The 23395-nt window shown below is 41.6% G+C and overlaps 1 pseudogene; it reads right to left on the bottom strand.

Moving 5' to 3' along the window:
- Positions 1-990: 990 nt before the first annotated feature.
- LOC139261967 (protocadherin-10 pseudogene) lies at positions 991-22462 on the bottom strand (annotated as a pseudogene).
- Between the last annotated feature and the right edge of the window lie 933 nt (positions 22463-23395).

The raw sequence follows: 23395 nt of genomic DNA, 5'->3' as shown, positions 1-23395 counted from the left end.
ATTCCATCCTAAGTAAGTCATAAAATGCAGGAGTTAGGAGGAAAAGCGAGGAGATCTTTTCAGGAGACAGCTCGGTGCATTCATTCAAACGTCAATAAGCTGCCTGCTTTCGTCCCTCGGTGTTGGGGGATGGGTGGTGGATCTCTAGCGAAATTTCTTTCCCTTATTGGTAGACAGCGACACAAAGAGTCTTTGCCTATAACTACACTGAGGTCATATTAAAGCGAGCCTTCACGGAAATTTTGAAAGTCTCAACTTTCTGGCTATCAACAAAATAATTTCAAAATGTACCCAGCATAACCAAAACCATATAACGGTGCCGATACTATTTTAAGTGCTACCTCACTGATAGGTAATTAACTTCAACGTCTAATTACACTTACAGCACGTATTGCTGATATAATATGAATTAACTTTGTGCTCAGACAAAATGCCTTGTCCTTGCTGCCTAATAAAGATTTCCAGCAAAACAGCTGTACTATGCTCCTGCTCTAAATATCTCGAGGAAAGCAGAAACAATTCTATTGTGTTTATAAAAGACAGCCCTGTAATTACAGAAAGGTCATATCGCACTATCTCGACGACTTAAGGATGCAATAACTTCGACTAGCTTTAATCTGGTGAGATTAAATTTTCATACACTTACATTATCCATGACTTTCAACCTTCTCATCTGTCTAGATATGCATCTGCAAGTTAGGAAGTGCTGTGCTGCTATGTTGCACAGTGGCTGCCTCATTATGTTGCATTTCTGAGAGAGTGCTGCACTGTCGGAGGTACCATCCTTCAGATGAGCTGTTAAAGCAAGGCATGTCTGCCATCTCAGGTGGATGTAAATGAATCACCGGCACGACTTCGAAGAAGAGCAGGTGAGTGCTTACCGGCAACCTGAAGAATACGTATCCCTCAATATTACTAAAATAGATTATCTTGTCATTACTACATTGTTGCTCATGGGAGCATTCTGTGCAGAAATTTGCTCTGTATTTCCTACCTTACAATATTGAATACATTACAAATGTACTCAATTGCCTGTAAAGCGCTTCGGGACGTTGTCAGTTCGTGGAAGACGCACATCTTTATTTGTTCTTTTCTTCTTTCTATCCTTCTTTCTTTCTTTCTTTCTTTCTTTCTTTCTTTCTTTCTTTCTTTCTTTCTTTCTTTCTTTCTTTCTTTCTTTCTTTCTACCGAGCTTAATGTGTTCCTGACCTTGGTACAATCCTTGCCCGACTGGTCCTCCTCACCTGCAATGCGAACAAGTGATATTTGGCCCCAATTCCCCACCTATCCCAATAACAAAGTAACATAAGAAATTGGAGCAGAATAGGCTATACGCCCAGTCGAGTTGATCCGCCATTCATTGAGATCATGGATGATCTTCGACCTCAGCTCCAATTTACTGCCAGATCTCCATATCTCTTCATTCCCTTGGAGTCCAAAAAGCTATCTATACCAGCCTTGAATATATTCAATTAGTGATCATCGGAAGCCTACTGCTGTAGAGAAGTCGAAACATTGATTACCCTCTGAGTGAAGATATTCCTCCTCATCTCAGTTTGAAATGGCTGATCCCTTATTAATCCAGTGAAGCATCATTGTACTGCCTTTAAAGTAAGTATATCCTTCCTTAGGTAAGAAGATCAAAACTGTAAACAGGACTCCAGATGTTGTCTCATCACAGCCCTGTACATTTTCAGCAAGATTCCTTACTCTTGTAATCTAACCGGTTGCAATAAGGTTCATAATACAATTTGCCTTCTGAATTGTTTGCTGTACCTGCATGTCAAATTTCAGTGTTTCTGGTACAAGAAAACCTAAATCTCTCTCTGCACCATTTATTAGTTTCTTAACATTTAAAAGTATTCTGTTTTTCTATTCTTCATACCAATATTAATAATCTCACATTTCGCCACATATACTCCATCTGCCACCTTCTTTCCCATTCAGTTACCTTGTCTATATCCCTTGGCAGTCTGAACTTGTCCATAATTTGTGGTCAGTAGCAAAGCAGCACGCCACTGGCCTCAAACAAACCTGCCCACAGAGATCGCAAGAACTCTGTGGCTAACCGTTTGCAATTCAAAATGTGCAATCTATTTGAGCGCCCTGTAAAGGGAATTCCGATCAAACAGCTGCAGAGAGATCAATGAACTGTCAAAGCAGCCAATCAGATTGAAAAATTCTCACAGGCAGCATACCAGCAAATATTAGCAGCTTTTACCTGGATTTTAAAACTGTTACAGAGAGCGAACTAAAGGAATAGATGTTGTGGCTAAAGCGACGTATCTGCAGACTAGACCATCATTCGAACCAGGAACGCAGAGTTGCAGGATCCAGGTGGGCCGAAGGGATGCCGGGCCAGCCGAAACGATGCCGAGTTCAAACCAGAGAGGTCCGTGAGCGGCCGCAGCACCTTCCTGACATCCTACCCGGGGATCCGGCTGGTAGGCATCACTCGCACCTGGTGTAGGCTGTTGGAGCGCGCGGGGCGCGCGCCGGGGCGGGGGCTGGTTGGGGTGAGAGAGAGCCTCGAATGATCTCGGACCGCCACGGGTGAAGATGGTCAGTGGAGCTCCCTAGGGACCTGCTGTCTGCTGTCTGCGAGTGCCTGCGCACACTCAGGCCGAACTCCAAGCCAAGTCAACACCTTCACCGAGACAAACAAACGCATAGGCCTTATGCTAAACATCCTTAAGACAAAGATCCTCCAGCAACCTGATCCCGCCACGCAGCACTGCCACAACCCGCCCCCTCCCAGCCCCCAATCAAACCCGCTTCATCAAAATCCATGGCTCGGCTTTGGACAACTTGGACCATTTTCTGTACCTCGGGAGTCTACTATCAGCAAGGGTAGACATCAATGACGAATACCAACACTGCTTCCAGTGTGTGAGTGCAACCTTCGGATGCCTGAGGAAGAGAGTATTTGAAGAGCAGGACCTCAAATCTGGCACCAAGCTTATGGCCTACAGGACACTAGTGATACCTGCCCTCCTATATGGCTCAGAGACGTAGACTATATATAGCAGACATCTCAAAGTGCTGGAGAAGTACCACCAGCGCTGCCTCCGCAAGACCCTGCAAATATAGTGGGAGGATAGACACACCAACGTCAGTTTTCTGCTCAGGCCAACATCCCGAGCATCGAAGCACTGATCATATTCAAGCAGCTCTGTTGGGCGGGCCAGATCGTTTGCATGCCCGACACGAGACGCCCTAAGCAACTGCTCTACTCGGAACTTATACATGGGCAGAGGAATCACTTCAAGGACAACCTCAAAGCCTCCTTGACAAAATATAACATTCCCACCAGCACATGGAAATCCCTGGTCCAAGACAACCCAAAGTGGAGGAAGAGCATCTAAGAGGGCGCTGAGTATCTCGAGTCTCATCACCGAGAGCATGCAGAATCCAAGTGCAGACAGCAGAAGGAGTGTGTGGCAAACGAGGCGCCCCACCCACCCTTTCCTTGAACCACAATCTGTCCAAACTGTTACAGAGACTGTAATTCCCGCATTGGACAGTACAGCCACCTGATAACTCACTGTTAGAGTGGAAAGAAGTCTTCCTCGATTTCGATGGCTGCATATGATGGTGATGAGAATACGAACTTACCTGATGCCGATCCTCCTTCACAAAGTTGCTCTCTGATGCTGCGTACCTCAGGGAAGCCTAAGAGTCAATGGATCCCAGTGGTATAGTGGAAATGGAAGTGTCGGTGGAACTACGTTTGCTTGATGCTCCAATCAGTGGAAGCACCGAGTTTATTCCAGGGAGCCAGCATCAGGCTTTGACATTTAATTGTTCAAAGGCATCTGCAAGTGAATATATTTACAGAATAATGCGACAGAGGAGAAAGGAGGGTCCTTTTACATATAATGGGAGATGCAAATTGATATTAGGTTTTTCCTTTCTTTAGTTAAATGTATTACAGTAAATTGTACTGTATTTATTAAAAAATAATATTTTACCGCCTATCTTAAATGAAAGAAAAATGTAGCAAATTAAAAAAAACACGCTACGCAAAAGTCGAACCATTTCTAAAGGGAATTTACAGCCTTACAATATTCTTTGAGCGGGTGGCAACTTTGAAAGTGAAGACATAGAAACATAGAAATATAAACATTTACAGCGAAGAAGGAGGCCATTTCGGTCCATCATGTTTACGTTGGCCGACAAAGAGCCGCACGGCCCTTCAGCAGCCCTAAAGGTTACATACAAATCATGAACAATGACACAGAAACATAAAAACAAAGAAAATATTTGCAGGTGTAGGCCATTCTGCCCTTCGAGCCTGCACCACCATTCAATATGATCATGGCTGATCATGCACTTCAGTACCCTACTCCTGCTTTCGCTCCATACCCATTGATCCCTTTTGCCGTAAGGGCCACATCTAACTCCCTTTTCAATATATCTAACGAACTCGCCTCAACAAATTTCTGTGGTAGAGAATTCCACATGCTCACATTTCTCTGAGTGAAGAAGTTTCTCCTCTTCTCGGTCCAGTATGGCTTATCCGTTATCCGTAGACTGTGACCCCTGGTTCTGGACTTCCCCAACATCGGGAACATTGTTCCTGTATCTAACCTGCCCAATCCCGTCATAATTTGTTATGTTTCTATGAGATCCTCTCTCATTCTTTTAATTCCATTGAATATAAGCCTAGTTGATCCAGTCTTTCTTCATATGCCAGTCCTGCCATCCCGGGAATCAGTCTGGTATGTCCTTCCTCAGGTTAGGAGACCAAAACTGTGCACAATATTTAAGGTGTGGCTTCACCAAGGCCCTGTACAACTGTAGTAAAAGCTTCCTGCTCCTATACTCAAATCTCTCGCTATGAAGGCCAACATGCCATTTGCCTTCTTCACATTATGCCTCCTTGCACCTCCCCTTTTATTAATCTGTCACCATTCAATTAATACTCTGCCTTCCTGTTTATACTACCAAAGTGGATAACGTCACATTTATCTAATTTATACCGCAACTGCCATATATTTGCACACTCAGCTAACCTGTCCAAGTCACCCTGCAGCATCTTAGCATTCTCCACAAAGCTCACACTGCCACCCAGCTTAGTGTCATCTGCAAACTTAGAGATATTACATTAAATTCCTTCGTCTAAATCATTAATGTATATTGTAAATAGCTGGGGTCCCAGCACTGAACCTTGCAGTTCGACACTAGTCACTGCCTATCACTCTGAAAAGGACCCGTTTATTCCTACACTTTGCTTCCTGTCTGCCAACCAATTCTCTATCCACGTCAGTACATTACCTCCAAATACCATGTGGTTTAATTTTGCACACTAATCTCTTGTGTGGGACGGAATGGCAAAGAGCACACAGCCCAACCAGTCTGCGCACACCACTGCAACACCCCTTATACTACAAACATCTACACTCCACCCCAACCGGAACCATGTGATCTCATGGGAGAGCAAAACCGAGATAATAACCCAGGCCAATTTAGGGAGAAGAAATCTGGGAAAATTCCTCCCTGCCCCATCCAGGCGATCAAAACTAGTCCAGGAGCTCATCTTAGCAGTATTCTATTCCCTGCAGTACTTTCCATTATATCTGCGCCGACCAACGAAAGGTCATCTAGTCTAATCCCAATTACCAGCTCTAGGTGCGTAACCCTGGAGCTTACGGCACTTTAATGCCCATCCAACCATGTCTTAAAAGTGGTATAGGTTTCTGCATCCACCACTCTTTCAGCCAGCGAGTTCCAGATCCCCACAACGCTCTGTGTAAAGAAGCTCCCTCAAATCCCCTCTAAACCATCCACCAACCAACGTAACACTATGCCCCTCGTAATAACCACCTATCGAAATCGACCCTTACTATCCACTATGTCCAGGCCCCTCAATATTTTGTACACCTCAATGTGGTCTCCTCTCAACCTCCTCTGTTCCAACGCGAACAAACCCAGCCTATCCAATCTGTCCTCATAACTATGATTCTCCATTCCAGGCAGCATCCTAGTAAATCTCCTCTGCACCCTCTCTAGTGCAATCACGTCCTTCCTATAATACGGCGAACAGAACGGCATGCAGCACTCCAGTGTGGCCTAACCAAAGTATTATACAATTTAAACATAACCTCTCAGCTCTTATATTCTGTGCCTTGGCCAATAAAGGCAAGCATTCCCTATGTCTTCTTAACCAACTTCTCCACCTGGCCTTCTACTTTCAGGGACTTGTGGACAAGGATTCCAAGGTCCCTTTGTTCATCTACACTATTAAGTAGCCTACCGCTTAATATGTATACCCTTTCCTTATTAGCCCTCCCAAAGTGGATTACCTCACACTTCTTTGAATTAAATTCCATTTGCCACTGCTTGCCCACCTGCCCAGTAGATTGATATCCTCCTGCAGCCGATGACTTTCTTCTTCGTTATCAACCATACAGCCAGTATTAGTATCATCTGCAAACTTCTTAATCATACTCCCTATATTCAAATGTAAATCGTTGATATATACCACAAAAAACAAGGGATCCAGTACTGAACCCTGCAGAACCACACTGGAAACATCCATCCATCACAAAAATATCCATCAATCACTACCCTTTGTACCCTACCTCCAAGCCAATTTTGGAGCAAACTTGCCACTATGCCCTAGATCCCATGGGTTTAAATTTCATGACCAGTGTACCAAGCGGAACCTTATCGAAAGCTTTGCTGAAGTCCATATATATTACATCATACACACTACCCTCATCGACCATCTTGTTTACCTCCTTGGTTGCAGATTTATCCTGTCTTTTAGGATGTTTTCCAATTCTCACGCCACTGCTGTTGGGCAGACAGGCCTGTAATTACAGTCTAAGGATAAGGGGTAAGCCATTTAGGACCGAGATGATGAGAAACCTCTTCACCCAGAGAGTGGTGAATCTCTGGAATTCTCTACCACAGAACGTTGTTGAGGCCAATTCTCTAAATATATTCAAAAAGGAGTTAGATGTAGTCCTTACTACTCGGGGGATCAAGGCGTATGGTGAGAAAGCAGGAATGGGGTCTTGAAGTTGCATGTTCAGCCATGAACTCATTGAATGGTGATGCAGATTCGAATGGCCGAATGGCCTACTCCTGCACCTATTTTCTTTGTCTCTATGTTTACTCAGCCTAATCCATTTTCCCTTCTTATCAAGGGTACGACATTTGCAGTCCTCCACTCCTCCGATACCATGCCATATCCAAAGAGGACTGGAAAAGATGGTCAAGGCCTCTGCTATTTCCTCTTTTACTTCGCTCAACAACCTGGGATGCATTTCATTCAGACCTGGGGACTTATCTACTTTCAAAGCAGCTAATCCTCTTAATACTTCCTCTCTCACTATATTTATTTGATCCAGAATAATACACTTCTCCTCTATAGCAGTATCTTCATTACCTAATTCTTTTGTGAAAACAGATGCAAAGTGTTCGTTTCGAACCTGACCAACATCTTCTGTCTCCACACACAGATTACCCTCATGGTTTCTAATCGGCCCTACCTTTTGCTTAATTACCCGCTTACTCTTAATATATTTATGGAACATCTGAGGGTTTTCCTTAATTTTACTGGCCAAGAATTTCTCGTGCTCTCTCTTAGCATTCCTAATATCCTTTTTAAATTTGCATCTTAGCTTTCTTTATTCCTCTAAAGATTCTAAAGTATTTAGCCGTTGATATGTGACATAAGCATCCATTTTATATTAATGCTCCCCAGCAAGTCGCAAGACATCCAGGCGGTTCTAGAATTATTTTTCCCAGTCTTTTTCTTTAAGGGGAGTGGGGGGGCGGGGCGGCGGGGGGGGGCATGTTTGGCCTGAAACTTTCGGATCTCCTCCTTGAATGCCTCCCACTGTTCCAACACCGATTTACCTACAAATAGCTGTTTGCAGTCCACTATGGCCATATTACTCCTTAACTTAGAAAAGTTAACATTTCCCCAATTTGGAACTTTTATTCCAGGCCTATTCTTGTCCTTATCCATCACCAACTTGAATCTGAATAGTTGTATAGCTTGATGTAAACTCACAGAACAGTCGCTCTCGGAACAATGATGGACTGACCACGATTTCAGCTTTTTTGCAATTAGATATGCGAGCCCTAAATCTTGAATTGATAGTCAGTTTCAGGTGGTGGTGATAGTCAACACTGACAGTTCGCCATCAGTACCCAGCAGAAAATCTGGGCCTTTGTGTCGTCCTTGCAGCTTACCTTCCCACCTCGCGTTGTATCATCAGCAAACTTGGATACATTATACTCAGTTCCTTTATATAAGTTATTAATATAGATTGTAAGTCGTTTAGGCCCCAGCAATGATCCTTGCGGCACCCACCAGTAACAGCCTGACCTTAAAATGTACTGTTTATTCATACTCTATGTTTTCTGTCCGTTAACTAATCCGCTGTCCAAACTATTATATTAACCCAACTCTACGAGCCGTTTTCTTGTGCAAAAACCTTTTGTGTGGCACCTTATCGAAAGCCCTTGAAAATCCAAATGAACGATATCCATTGGTTATCTATGCTGACAGTTACATCCTCAAAAAACGCTAATAGATTCGTCTAACACATTTTCCCTTTCACAAAATCATGTTGACTTTGCCTAATCATATTATCATTTCTAAGTGCCTTGTTAGCATTAGTTTAATAATGGATTATAGCATTTTGTTAACGATAGATATGAGGCTAACTGGATTATAGCTGACTGTTTTCACTCTCCCCCCATTCTTGAACAGTGGGCTCACATTTGCAGCCGTCAAATCTCTTCGGATCGTTCCAGAATCTCAGGAATTTTGGAAGATCACAAGCAATGCATCCACTCTATCTGCAGCTATTTTTTTAGAACCCTAGTGGTAGGACATCAGCTCGAGTGAAATTTTTCAGCATTTAGTCTGATTTATTTCTCCAGTAGATGTTCTTAACTAATATTAATTAAATTAAGTTCCTAGCTCCCACTGGACCATTGGATCTCCACTATTTCTGGTATATGTTCTGTTTCTTCTATTGTGAAGTTACAAATGGGTATGATCTGGTCGCCATAACATAGATGTGGTTGCAATTTGACCAAGACTGGGAACTAAACCTTCAAGGGTACTTAACAATTTGGAAGGACAGTCAGAAAGGAAAAGGAGTTGAAGTAGCTCTGTTGATAAAGGATGGAATTACTGCAATAGTGCGAAAAGATATTGGCTCAAATGATCAGGATGTTGAAACAGTTTGTATGGAGATAATAATAAGGGGAAAAAGTCACTGGGGTAAGCGTAGTCTATATGCCCCTTAACATTAGCAACTCTGTTGGTAGGATTATCATTCACGAAATAGTGGGGGCGTGTAAAAAAGGAACAGCAATAATCATGGGAGATTTTAACCTGCATATTGAGTGGACAGATTAAATTGGTCAGGATAACCTTAAGGAAGAGTTCATAGAGTGCAAAAGGGACGGGTTTCTTGAGCAGTATGTAACAGAACCAACCTGGAGACAGGCTGTCTTAGATCTGGTCCCGTGTATTGAGACAGGATTAATTAGCAATCTCCTACTAAAGGATCCGCTTGGAATTAGTGATCATAGCCTGGTTGAATTTCAAAATCAGATCGAGGATCTCAAACCAGCGTACTAAGCTTGAGTAAAGGAGACTACAAAGATATGAGGGCAGAGTTGGCTAAATTTGACTGGGAAAATGGGTTAAAGTGCGGGACAGTTGAGGAAAAGTGGCATATATTTAAGGAGATATTTAAGGAGATGTTTTGTATCTCCCTCCTTTTAAAAGAAAATGGGGTTACATTGGCTACCCTCCACTCCATAGGAACTGATCCAGAGTCTATGGAATGTTGGAAAATGACTTATCCAGCTCTGATCCCTGCGGCATGCCACTAGTTACGGATTGCCAACTCAAGAATGAATCATTTATCCCGACTCTGTTTTCTGTTCGTCAGCCAATCCTCTATCCATGCTAATATTTTAGCCCCAACCCTGAAGAAAAAATTATTCCAGTGAGGAGCAAAGGATGTAAAAGAAATGATAGCCATTCGTGGCTAACTAAAGAAATAAAGGATGGTATCCAATTAAAAACAAGGGCATACAAATTGGTCAAAACTAGAGGCAGGACAGAAGATTGGGAAGCTTTTAAAAGCCAGCAAAGAATTAATAAAACAATGATTAAGAATGGGAAGATGGACTATGAAAGTAAACTTGCACTAAATATAAAAACAGATAGCAAGAGTTTCTACAGGTATATAAAAAGGAAAAGAGTGGCGAAAGTAAATGTTCATCCTTGGAGGACGAGACCTGGGAATTAGTAATGGGTAACATGGAAATGGAAGAAACTCTGAACAAGTATTTTGTATCAATCATGATGGTAGAGGACACTAAAACTATCCCATCAGTGGATAGTCAAAGGGCTATGTGGGCGGGGGAGGAACTTAACACAGTCACAATCATTAATGAGATGGTACTCAGTAAGATAATGGGACTAAAGGTGGATAATTCACCTGAATTAATAGCTTGCATCCTAGAGTCTTAAGAGAAGTAGCGGCAGGGATAGTGGGTGCATTTACCAAAAATTTCCTGGATTCTGGGGAATTCCTAGCAGACTCAAAAGCTGCAAATATAACGCTTCTATTCAAAAATGAGGCAGACAAAAAGCCAGAAACTATAGATCAGTTAGCCTAACATCTGTGATTCGGAAAATGTTGGAGTCCATTATTAAAGAATCAGTAGCAGGCTATTTGGAAAAGCATAATTCACCCAGGCAGAGTCAGCATGGATTTATGGAGGGGAATCATGTTTGCCAAATTTGCTGGAATTCTTTGAGGATGTAACGGACAGGGTGGATAAAGGGAAACCACTGGATGTGGTGCATTTGGACTTCCAGAATGCATTTGACAAGGTTATTGCACAAGATAAAAGTTTACGTGGTTGGGAGTAAAATATTAGCATGGATAGAGGATTGGCTGACTAACAGAAAACAGGGTCGGGATAAATGATTCATTCTTGAGTTGTCAATCCGTAACTAGTGGCGTGCCGCAGGGATCAGAGCTTGATAAGTCATTTTCCAACATTCCATGGACTCTGGATCAGTTCATATGGAGTGGAGGGTAGCCAAAGTAAACCCATTTTTAAAAAAGGAAAGAGAGACAAAACAGGTAATTATAGACCAGTCAGCTTGACATCGGTAGTGGGTAAAATGATGGAATCAATTATTAAGGATGTCATAGCAGCACATTTGGAACGAGGTGGCATGATACGTTCAAGTCAGCATGGATTTGTGAAAGGGAAATCATACTTGACAAATCTTCTGGAATTTTTTGAGGATGTTTCCAGTAGAGTGGACAAGGGGGAAGCAGTTGATGTGCTGTATTTGGACTTTCAGAAGGCTTTAGACAAGAGATTAATGTGCAAAGTCCCACACAAGAGATTAATGTGCAAAGTTAAAGCACATGTGATTGGGGGCAGTGTGCTGACGTGGATTGAGAACTGGTTGGCAGACAGGAAGCAAACAGTCGGAGTAAATGGGTACTTTTCAGAATGGCAGGCAGTGACTAGTGCGGTACCGCAAGGTTGGGTGCTGTGGTCCCAGCTGTTTACATTGTACATTAATGATTTAGACGAGGGGTTTAAATGTAGTATCTCCAAATTTGCAGATGACACTAAGTTGGGTGGCAGTGTAAGCTGCGAGGCGGATGCTATGAGGCTGCAGATTGACTTGGATAGGTTAGATGAGTGGGCAAATGCATGGCAGATGAAGTACAATGTGGATAAATGTGAGGTTATCCACCTTGGTTGTAAAAACAGGGAGACAGACTATTATCTGAATGGTGATAGATTAGGAAAAGGGGAGGTGCAACGAGTCATTGAAGGTTGGCATGCAGGTGGTTAAGAAGGCAAATGGCATGTTGGCCTTCATAGCGAGGGGATTTGAGTACAGGGGCAGGGATGTGTTCCTGCAGTTGTACAGGGCCTTGGTGAGGCCACACCTGGAGTATTGTGTACAGTTTTGGTCTCCTAACTTGAGGAAGGACATTCTTGCTTTTGAGGGAGTACAGCGAAAGTTCACCAGACTGATTCACGGGATGGCAGGACTGACATAGCAAGAAAGATTGGATCAACTGGGCTTGTATTCACTGGAGTTCAGAAGAATGAGAGGGGATCTCATAGAAACGTTTAAAATTCTGACGGGTTTACGCAGGAAGAATGTTCCCTATGTTGGAGAAGTCCAGATCCAGGGGTCAAAGTCAAAGGATAAGGGGTAAGACATTTAGGACCGAGATGAAGAGAAACTTCTTCACCCAGAGTGTGGTGAACTTCTGGAATTATCTACCACAGAAAGTTGTTGAGGCCAATTCACTAAATATATTCAAAACGGACTTAGATGTAGTCCTTACAACTAGAGGGATCAAGGGGAATTGCGAGAAAGCAGGAATGGGGTATTGAAGTTACATGTTCAGCCATGAACTCATTGAATGGCGGTGCAGGCACGAAGAACCGAATGGTCTACTCCTGCATCTATTTTCTATGTTTCTATGTTTTCTATGAGGCTGCAGAGTGAAGTGGATAGGTTAGGTGAGTGGGCAAATGCATGGCAGATGAAGTATAATGTGGATAAATGCGAGTTTATCCACTTTGGTTGTAGAAACAGAGAGACAGACTATTATCTGAATGGTGACAGATTATGAAAAAGGGAAATGCAACGAGACCTGGGTGTCTTGTGACATCAGTCACTGAAGGTTGGCATGCAGATGCAGCAGGTGGTTAAGAAGGCAAATGGCATGTTGGCCTTTATAGCGAGGGGATTTGAGTAAAGGGGCAGGGGGTGTTTACTACAGTTGTACAGGGCCTTGTTGAGGCCACACCTGGTGAATTGTGTACAGTTTTCATCTCCTAACTTGAGGAAGGACATTCTTGCTATTGAGGGAGTGCAGTGAAGGTTCACCAGACTGATTCCCGGGTTGGCGTGACTGACATATCAAGAAAGACTGGATCAACTGGGCTTGTATTCACTGGAGTTCAGAAGAATGACAGGGGATTTCATACAAACGTTTAAAATTCTGACGGGTTTATTAAGGTTAGATACACGAAGAATGTTCCCAATGTTGGGGAAGTCCAGAACCAGGGGTCACAGTCTAAGGATAAGGGGTAAGCCATTTAGGACAGAGATGAGGAGAAACCTCTTCACTCAGAGAGTGGTGAACCTGTGGAATTTCCTACTACAGAAAGTTGTTAAGGCCAATTCACTAAATATATTCAAAAAGGAGTTAGATGTCGTCCGTACTACCAGCGGGATCAAGGGGTTTGCGAAGAAAGCAGGAATGGGGTACTGAAGTTGCATGTTCAGCCATGAACTCATTGAATGGCGATGCAGGCTCGAAGGGCCGAATGACCTACTCCTGCACCTATTTTCTATGTCCAGATCTATGAACCAAATTATTTACCATCTATATTAACGACTTGGATGAAGGGACCGAGCGTAAGGTAGCCAAGTTTGCTGAGGATACAGACATGGGAAGAAAAGCAATATGTGAGGAGGACACAAAAAAACTGCAAAGGACATTGGCAGGCTAAGTGAGTGACAAAAATTTGGCAGAAGGATTACAATGTTGGAAAGTATGAGTTTATGCACTTTGGCAGAAAAAATTCGAAGAGCAGGTTATTATTTAAATGGAGAAAAATTGCAAAGTGCTGCAGTACAGCTGCAACTGGGGCTCCTGATGCATGAAACACAAAATATTAATATGCAGGTCCAGCAATTGATCTGGGAGGCCAATGGACCCTTGACCTTTATTGCAAAGTGGATGGAGTATAAAAGCACGCAGGTCTTGATGCAGTTTTACAGGATATTGGTGAAGCCGCACCCGGAATACTGCATGCAGTTTTGGTTTCCATTTTTAAGAAAGGAGACAGTTCAGAGAAGGTTCACTAGGTTGATTCCGGGGATGATGGGGTTTACTTATGAGGAAAGATTGAGTAGGTTGGGTCTCTACTTATTGGAATTCAGAAGAATGAGAGGTGATCTTATCGAAACGTATCCGATTTTGAAGGGGCTTGACGAGGTGGTTGCAGAGATGATGTTTCCACTGATAGAATCGACGTGATCTAGGGGACATAATCTTAGAATAAGGGGCCACCTATTTAAAACTGAGATGAGGAGGAATTCTTCTCTCTGAACGTTGTAAATCTGTGGACTTCGCTGCCTCAGAGAGCTTTTTAAGCTGGGTCATTAAATAAATTTATGACAGAGATAGACAGTTTCCTAACTGATAAGGAAATAAGGGGTTATTGGGAGTGGGCAGGGAAATGGACCTGAGCCCATGATAGGATCAGCCATGATCGTATTAAATGTCGGAGCAGGCTCGAGTGGCCGTATGCCTCCTCCTACTCCTATTTCTTATGTTCTTTTGAGGACAGATACAAGATATTTGTTTAATGTTTTAAAGCTCCCTTCTTCCAGCACAACTCACCAGATTTATTTGCCATGGATATGCTCTTACATACACATCACTCTAAAATGCCGCCTCTAGGCCGAATTATCCTCATCTTCCCCAATATTACTTGCTGCTTGAAAACAATATGCCACCTGTTGGTACGTAGCTCTGGTAATCTCCCTTCCATAATGACTGACCACTGAATCGTGCCTGGATCTCTCAATGCCGAAACCTCTTCCCAGCAAATGAATAGAAAAAAGAAAAAAAGGCAGAAACTAAACAATAGTGAAGCATAGAATTTAAGAATCGGAAAGAAAGATACATGGAAAAGTAGAAAAATATAGATTGTGAGAAAAAGCACACAAAGATAAGAGAGAAAGAGTGCCCTGCAACTTGCCATACGTAACGCTGAGGGAAAATTGTTAATACAAATCTCACTGTCTGATTCTTTCTCTTTTTGTCACACAAATATCACACACATGCATTTTCTATCCATTACGCTTCTCTTTTCTGGCCAGTGATACTTGTTTAAGACATTTCAAGGGCAACACTCAATTCTTGGCATTATAATTCAAAGATAAATTGTAGACACCAGAGTAATTTGACAAAAGTGCCAGAATATCTGTCACATTTGATGGACTTTTAAAATCAAACTTAAAGGCAAAGGATTTCTTCGTCAATAGAAACCATACTATAAATTCTCGTTGATATTCTCAAAGAAACTTTAGAAAAGAATGAAAGTTAGAATTATGATCTGCAGCCTTAAGAGGAATTGAACTCTTGATGTTACCTAGTTTATACATACCAACAGTTAAACAAGTATTTAAGGAGCGATAGCTTCATCTTAGCAGCACAATTATGCGATCTGGATTAAATAATATAATATGGGCATTTTACGAAATAGAGCTTCTGATTTAGGATGTGTAACGTCATGGAGAGCATTCAATATCCCGGGGATTGTTCATGCCTATTCTCAGTCTAGAACATATAACGATTTCTCAGCCTTTAAGGCTATTGTTACAGTGGGCATGTGGTCGACACAGGCAAACTTAGCTGAATTTACAACTGAGAAATACTGCAGATGCTGGAAATTTGAAATAAAACTAAACAGGTTAGGCAGCATCTGCAAAGAGAGAAACAACGTTAATTGTTCAGGTCAATGACCAGAATGGAAAAAAGTTAGAGATCGAAAAGATTTTCAACAATTGCAGTGGCTGGGAAAGGGTGGAGGGGAAGAAAGAACAATACGGTTGTCTGTGACAAGGTGGAGGTCAGGAGTGATTAAATTACTAAGTGTATGATTATAAAAAGCAATCTTTCACCCCACCAGCCACCATATTCAATGGATCATCTTCTGCTGTTTTCACCACCTCCAACGTGATCCCGCCACCCAACACATCTTCCCCTTTGCTTTCAGCATTCCGAAGGAACTGCCCCCTCCGTGATACCCTGGTCCACTCCTCAATCACATGCAACACACTCTTCCCTTCCGTGCAAGCCCAGGCATTGCAATGGCAGCTGTTCGAGCTCCTCGTTTCCAACCATTTAAGAAAAGCACATTTAAGAATATTAAATCTAAGTAATTGAGAAAGGCTGACAGGTGGAGATGCGGATTTTCCAATTGGAATAAACAGTCTCTTCTGCAGCGACTCCGCGAATTTATCTGGGGACAGAAAGCTTAGTCTTTGGCTGGCAAAAGGCAAGGTTAAGAGACATTTAATTGCATGTTATACCTCTACATTTGACTAACAAAAGTAACATAGGCTACTAACACAGAGTATTGATACACCTCCACAACCTATTCATCCATGACCACTTTACTACAGAGACTTTGACTTTTAAGGTGATCGGAAGCTGAGTGGAAATAATCCAAGCCCACAGTAACACATGTACTTCTGTCGTTTCCATTAGTGAGACACATTCGGCTTATTCATCAAAAGTAACCTGGATAACTTTGTATTTCCCTGTTTGAGATACTAGATTACAAATGCTGCCAAAGCAGGCATACTGGTTTCAACAAAATTGATAGTTTGGAGTCACATTGAGTTCAAAGAGACCCAACCATCTTCCCCAAGAATAATATTCACTTAATTGGCAATTAGACAGTTGATGGAAATCGGATTTTCCATCGTTGCTTGAGCAACTGGAATCCCCAGCAGCACAGGTTTTCCACCTACCTCCTGTTCATAGAATAAACACAATGTACACAGCATTGAATATTGGTTCAACTCATGCGAAATGTTGAGTTTCAGCAATTTCTGCCTGCCTTTCTGTAGTCCAATCTATTTACCCATAGACCCTGGAGATATGACTATGCAATCTCATATCCGGACCACTAGTTATAACTTTTAAGCGATTTACTTCCAGGTTTTTTGAATAGTTATAATCTAAATATTTGCCTTCAACATTGTTAAAGATGCATACAACATATATGACATTGTGAAAGCCACCATGATGTTCTAAACATCCAATTTCAACATCGCATAGTCATCAACTGCATGATCCAGATCCCCATTTAGTGAGGCTGTAAAAAGCCACACATCAAGTAAGACCAAATCATACATCTAACAAGCTTGATTGCATAATTATTTACCTCTACTGAATATAGAAGCAGCGTTATTACGTACGAACATTAAGAACATTGTAAGGCCAATTATAATAATTTAATCCAGGTACAGACAACCAGTCTGGGAGCATAAAACAGAAAGCATAAACATTATATTCCAAACACAGGGATGAATAAGATAAAAGGCAGGAAAGAGAGCCTCTCCTGGGCACAAGTTTTCAACTAGCATGATAACTCGATATGTTCGAAGACGAGCAGGTTTAAAAGGCAGAGATGCAAGAGTTATTTTGATGTCCAAGCCATTTATAACACATAGCAATAGATCATGAGCTAAAAGTAAAGCGAGAAAAGGTAGTACCTGTTGGTTGGACTGGCAAGAAATTTAAGAAATTGAAAGCTTACGAGGAAATCATAAATGTCAGAATGTTTCATTCTAGAGATGTAAATTTGTGCATCGAAGGAATTTAAACAATAGAAAACTGATTAACGTAGTGTAAGATAATTTAAAAAGAAATGTAGATGATCTGATAAAGTAATAAATGGTAAAACGGATTCGGAGAAGTAAAGGAAACCAGTTTAATTTTTAAAATGATGCAAAAACGGTCAGAAAAAACACCATTAACTGCAACACAGATACGGAGATTGCAGAGGAAAGGAATTTTGCTTGGATATCTTAGAATAGTAACTTGTGCAAGAGCACAAACAGCCAGATGAATGTCTTGACAATGTCCGAGTGTATAGTAAATCACTAAAATATTGAAGATAATAGTTATAGGGGTGCATCACAGGGAGATCATCAGTGGCCTAAGTTCAATTGGGGTCCATAAATTAGTAGTCTACGTAAGTAAGTGGAACATTTAGTATTAGACAGCAGCTTTCAGAAGTTCTGAGATTTTGGATATGGGAAAATATTTTAAAGGATGGGAGTTTGAGTTTGAATGGTTGAACCTGAGGGAATTTACCAGCAGGATTAAAGCAGTTTTGGGCGTCGAAGAAATTGTATCGCTGAGGGAAAATTTCAGATATAAATTTAACTTTAGCACAATAGATGGGATGACAGATAGTTTACTGCAAGCAAGTTAGCTGGGGGGTCAGAAACAGATGACGGAGGATAAAGGAAGATGTGGACGAAAGTGGTAGAACAAAAGCAACATTGAAGGTAGTTCTTTGCCAACATTCTGAAAATTTGAGAAAGAATGAAATTATAGGACAGAGGTCATAATTATTTCTCTAGGAAAGACCGACGGGCTAATTATCCACAACTGGATTGTTGCTATAACAATTCATGACTGCAAGTGCAACTCCGATGCTGCCTTGCTTTTCGCTAAATATAACTCCTGATGGTATGACTGGTAACAGCAATAAAGCCACCAGAATTATCATAGTTCTAAATGACTGTTTACTTTGCACACAAATGTTCTTCCAAGGAAAGCAACAACTTTCCAAACTACTCTTGAGACCGGTGCAAAATATTCATGGCTATTTGTCCACAGATGCAGCAAGCCTTCGACTTCAAAGAGCCTTTACATTGCACCGAATAAGATTATGCACTCAAGACATAAAACATTTGGAGGAAGAATGACTGGTCGAACTACAAGAAAACTGTACGAATGATTACTTACTACAGAAGATAAGTACATGGAGACGTTTCACATTGAAAACATTCCATGTACCTTAAGTACTTGGTGCACGTTTCTTTTCTGTAGAAATTACAAGAATATAGGAAAAAGAGTAGACCATTCAATCCCTCCAGACTATTCCGCCATTCAATTAGATCACAGCTGAGATGCACCGAAACCAATACATAGCAAAATATTCGATCTCAACATCCACGGACTTTTGCAGTAGCCAATCCCTAACACACACTAGCGAAACTTTACCCATAGTCACCATGCATGACACACTGCAGGTTGTTTTCACAAATGTCACAGAGACCACGTTTTGATCCTCATCGAAAACAAAATGGCTAGCTTCTTGCAAGGTTCAAGAAAGCAAGGAATTCACTGAACTCTCAGGCAAACATCAGCTGGAAGGCGGGACCAGCATTCCAGGGACTAGGGCGATTATACTTAAATTCTATAATATTTTGGTTAGGCCACAGCTAGAGTACTGTGTGCAGTTCTGGTCACCTTATTATAGGAAGGACGTGATTGCACTAGAGACGGTGCAGAGGAGATTTACTTGGAAGCTGCCTGGAATGGAGAATCTTAGTTATGAAGACAGATTGGATAGGCTGGTTTTGTTCTCATTGGAACAGAGGAGGTTGAGAGGAGACCTCTTTGAGGTTTATGGTCGACTGCACATATAGGTGTGAGGCCATGAGATGAAACAACTCAATAAGCATGTCTCTGGATAATTAACTGCGTTAAGTCCCCTGTTGCATAATCATATAGGTAATTGTTAGACGTATTTGATGCGGTCCTATTAGAGCATGACGCGCAGGACTGCAGGAGTTCTAAGCATACGGTGCTGCCCTTCAGCCTTCTGATTTTTGATCTTAGGTGCGAAACAACAACCTTCGTATTGTTGCTTGTTGTTTAAGATACACAATATTTATTATATTCCGTTGGTTTAGCTCCAGCTCCAACAATAGCAACTATTTGAGTACTGAAGAATAAAGCAGGAATGGCGAACCAGCAATGCTACAATTTCAGGGTTCCCATGCCCCCTTCGTTTTACTCATCCAAGTTCCGAAAGTTTTACTTTAATTTTGCTTATGAGAAAATTGAGTAACGTATTATAATTTGAAGGATTACTTCAAGTGAACGGATTATGTGCAGTAAACATACAAATCGGACATTTTGGCAGAAACGATTATGATATTTCTGGGGATTTAGTTAAAAAAAAATTACAGCAAATGCTGGAAATACGAAGTAAATACAGAAAATGCTGGACGTGCACAAAGGTCGATCGTTATCTGGAAGTTAAACTGGTTCCGTCTATGCAAGCAGAGTAGCCTTCCTTTTCCAGTATTTTTTGTTTTACCTTTGCGATGCGATATTGTGTCTACGCTACTCACCCCATTAGATACATCGGACCAGTTGTTCTTCGGCTTTCCACTCTGCTGTGGCACATATCCAGTGTTCTTCCCAATAGTTCCCGGAATTTGGTCACTGAATGGTGTGAGAAACATCTCAGTTGTTTCCAGCGCTGATCGAATTTTATAATGGTAGGTTTCTGAAAGGGATCCATTTCCACGAACCTCGAGAATATTTGGAATAAAATGGGAATCCGGCACAATGGGACAATTGACATTTGAACTCTGATATTTCAATTCTCTGGTGCAGCAACAATTAGCAAGAGAGCAAGCCCGACCATAAGTCGGATCTCTGCCCATTGGGCAAATGGCGACAACAAGTAAAATTATAACGACCAGCAGAATAAACGATGTTGTTCCCAAAGAAATGATTATATAAAAGGTTAATCTCTGCGAGTCTTCTAAATCCATATGCGGCTCGCTAACGTCCGGTTGAATGTCTGTGATCTCGTCAACTATTGTTAGCGTAATGGTAGCCGTAGCAGAGAGGGCGGGATGCCCGTGGTCTTTCACCTGGATAATAAGCCATTGTGTGGTGGGGTCGCTCTCTTTAAATCGCCGATCGCTTCTTACTTCTCCGGAGTGATGTGAAACTGTAAAAAGACCAGGGTCACTGGATTGCACAACTAGATAGAAAAGTCGTGCATTTTGACCAGAATCAGCATCCGAAGCAATGATCTTTGTTACCAAATATCGCGGATCTGCAGATCGAGGCACATTTAAATTGGTCTGGTTTTTTGATCCAGGTGATATTATAACAGGAGGATTGTCGTTCTGATCGAGGACAATCACATTCGCAACAACATTGCTCGAAAGTGATGGTAATCCCCCATCTTGAGCTTGAAGGTGGATCTGAAAACCTTTAAGCTGCTCGTAATCAAATGGGCGCTTTGAATAGATCGTGCCATTGTCGGAATTGACATTGACATAGGAAGACACGGGCACTGCCTGAATCTGGCTGTCCACAATAGCGTAAGAAAGCTGTGAATTTTCGGCCATGTCAGGATCGAAAGCTGTCACTGATCCAATGGAACTACCAGGTGCATTGTTTTCCGTCACATAGAGTGTATATGAAGTCTTTGTAAAGCGTGGCGCATTGTCATTTACATCTGACACATGCACAGCAATTGTTTTATTGGTGGATAATGGGGGGGAACCACGGTCCTTACACGTTACAGCTATTTTATATTGGGGAGCACTTTCCCGGTCCAGTAGATCATTTGTGACGAGTCTGTACGAATTTCTAAACGAAGATTTCAGATCAAAGGGGAAGTTTGGAGTGATTGAACATTCGGTGTATCCGTTTTTATCGGAATCCCGGTCTGTCACACTGATCAAGGCTATCAGAGTTCCAGTCGGAACATCCTCGCTGATTGTACCGGAAATAGAACTTAGAATCAAGTCAGGAGCATTGTCATTGACATCTTTGATCTCCACTCGCACATTACAGTGTGCGGATAACGGTTGTGCACTTCTGTCCTTAGCTTCCACATCAATCTCATAAACACTCGCTTTCTCAAAATCCAAAATTCCCTTTACCTGGATCTCACCGGATTTGGGATTGATACTAAATATTTCAGATATTGTTGCCTCATTATAACTACTAAACGAATAAACTACCTCACCGTTTGGCCCCTCGTCTAAATCAGTCGCGTTAAGTTTAATCACCAAAGTGCCCGGAGGCACGTTTTCCATTTGATTGACAGTGTATAATGATTTCTGGAAAACCGGTGCATTATCATTTGTGTCCAAGATAATAATCGTTATGTGTGCGGTACCTGACCTTTCTGGAGATCCCCCGTCAAGAGCTGTCAGTAATAAACGCTGACTTGATTGTTTTTCTCGATCAAGGGCCTTTTCCAGCACTAATTCAGGCAATTTCCATTTTCCACGAGTCTGTACATCTAAAACAAAATGTTCATTTGGAGTGAGCTCGTATGTGCGAATTGAATTGTTTTCTCCATCGGGATCCTGCGCGTGCTCTAAGAGAAAGCGCGCTCCAGGCATCGCTGATTCTGCAATTTCCAAACGAATTTCAGTGTTCACAAAAATTGGAGAATTATCATTAACATCTAGAATCTCAACGTCCACACGATACTGCTCCACAGGATTTTCAACTATCGATTCCAAAGGCAGCAAACAGGTAACACTCTGTCCACATAGTTGTTCCCTGTCTATTCTCGCATTCACAAATAAAATTCCACTCATGCGATTTATATCAAAATATTGTGTTGAGGAGGTAGATACAATTCTGAAGCTTCGGCGTGATAGTTCCTCAGTGCTTAAACCCAAATCATTTGCGATGTTTCCGATGAAGGCACCGTGTTCCAGTTCTTCGGGAATGGAGTAACGAATATGCCCGTAAACCAGGTTCCAAGCACAAAGCAGAAAGATGGATGGTACCGCTTGCTTTCTCAGCACCCAGCGACCGCCCGATTGTGACATTTCTTTTACAGCGATGAGTGTTTCAAACCTCAAAAATTCTTCAGGTTGATAATATTCTGCAGCACATCCCAAGTAAACGATTCAATGTGGGAAATTAGTTGAAAAACTGACAGATCTTCTGAGGAGATGGCTCGCCGCGTTCGTTCACGCGCCACCATTCCTTCTGCTTCCGTTCCCGGGTGTTGGGGGATGGGTGGTGGATCTCCAGCTGTATTTCTTCTCCTTATTGGTAGACAGCGACACAAAGAGTCTCAGCCTATAACTGCACTGAGAGAATATTAAAACTGAACTTTACTGAAAATTTCAAAATTACAACTTGCTGGAAGTAATGCATGCACTTTCAGAATGCAATTACCAGATGACAGTTTTGTGTCGGTATTCTGACCAAATGTCTGTTTTTATCTAAGCGACAAGAAATTAACTACTTTTAATATTCAGTTATGTTTATTGGATCTTTAGAAACAGAATTCAAACTATTTACGTGATTTGCACAAATTATCTTGAAACTTATCTGGTTGTAAAACTTCCACTCAGAAAAAACATCTTGTTCCTGATCTAAATGAATAATAATTGAAATTTCCTTTTAAAGTTACAATTTTTCTTCGGTTTTACTCGCAGTTAACATTCAAGTTGTTTTGATATTCGAGTTTCTTTCAAACAATTAATCAATTACTTTGCTCAAATAATACTTGAAGTTCTGCTTCGTGTTGAGGTAGATACATATTCTTTTCGGTCCACGGATACAGTGTAAACTTGCCTTCCTGAAGTTTGCGAGAGACATTTAAAATCTAACCTGTAATGCTTCACATTGTTTGGTTTGCTTTGATTGATAAACAAGTTTGCATAAATGTTGTTCAGAAATATCTGTCCAGACTAGTAAGTTGCTATTAAATTGTATCATTTATATTTTCCCTCTTCTGTTCTACAAGTTGT

Source organism: Pristiophorus japonicus, chromosome 4 (assembly GCF_044704955.1).
Source record: "Pristiophorus japonicus isolate sPriJap1 chromosome 4, sPriJap1.hap1, whole genome shotgun sequence".
Taxonomy (NCBI): domain Eukaryota; kingdom Metazoa; phylum Chordata; class Chondrichthyes; family Pristiophoridae; genus Pristiophorus; species Pristiophorus japonicus.
The sequence above is the reverse complement of the archived record's forward strand: the minus strand, read 5'-3'. Positions and strand labels throughout refer to the sequence as shown.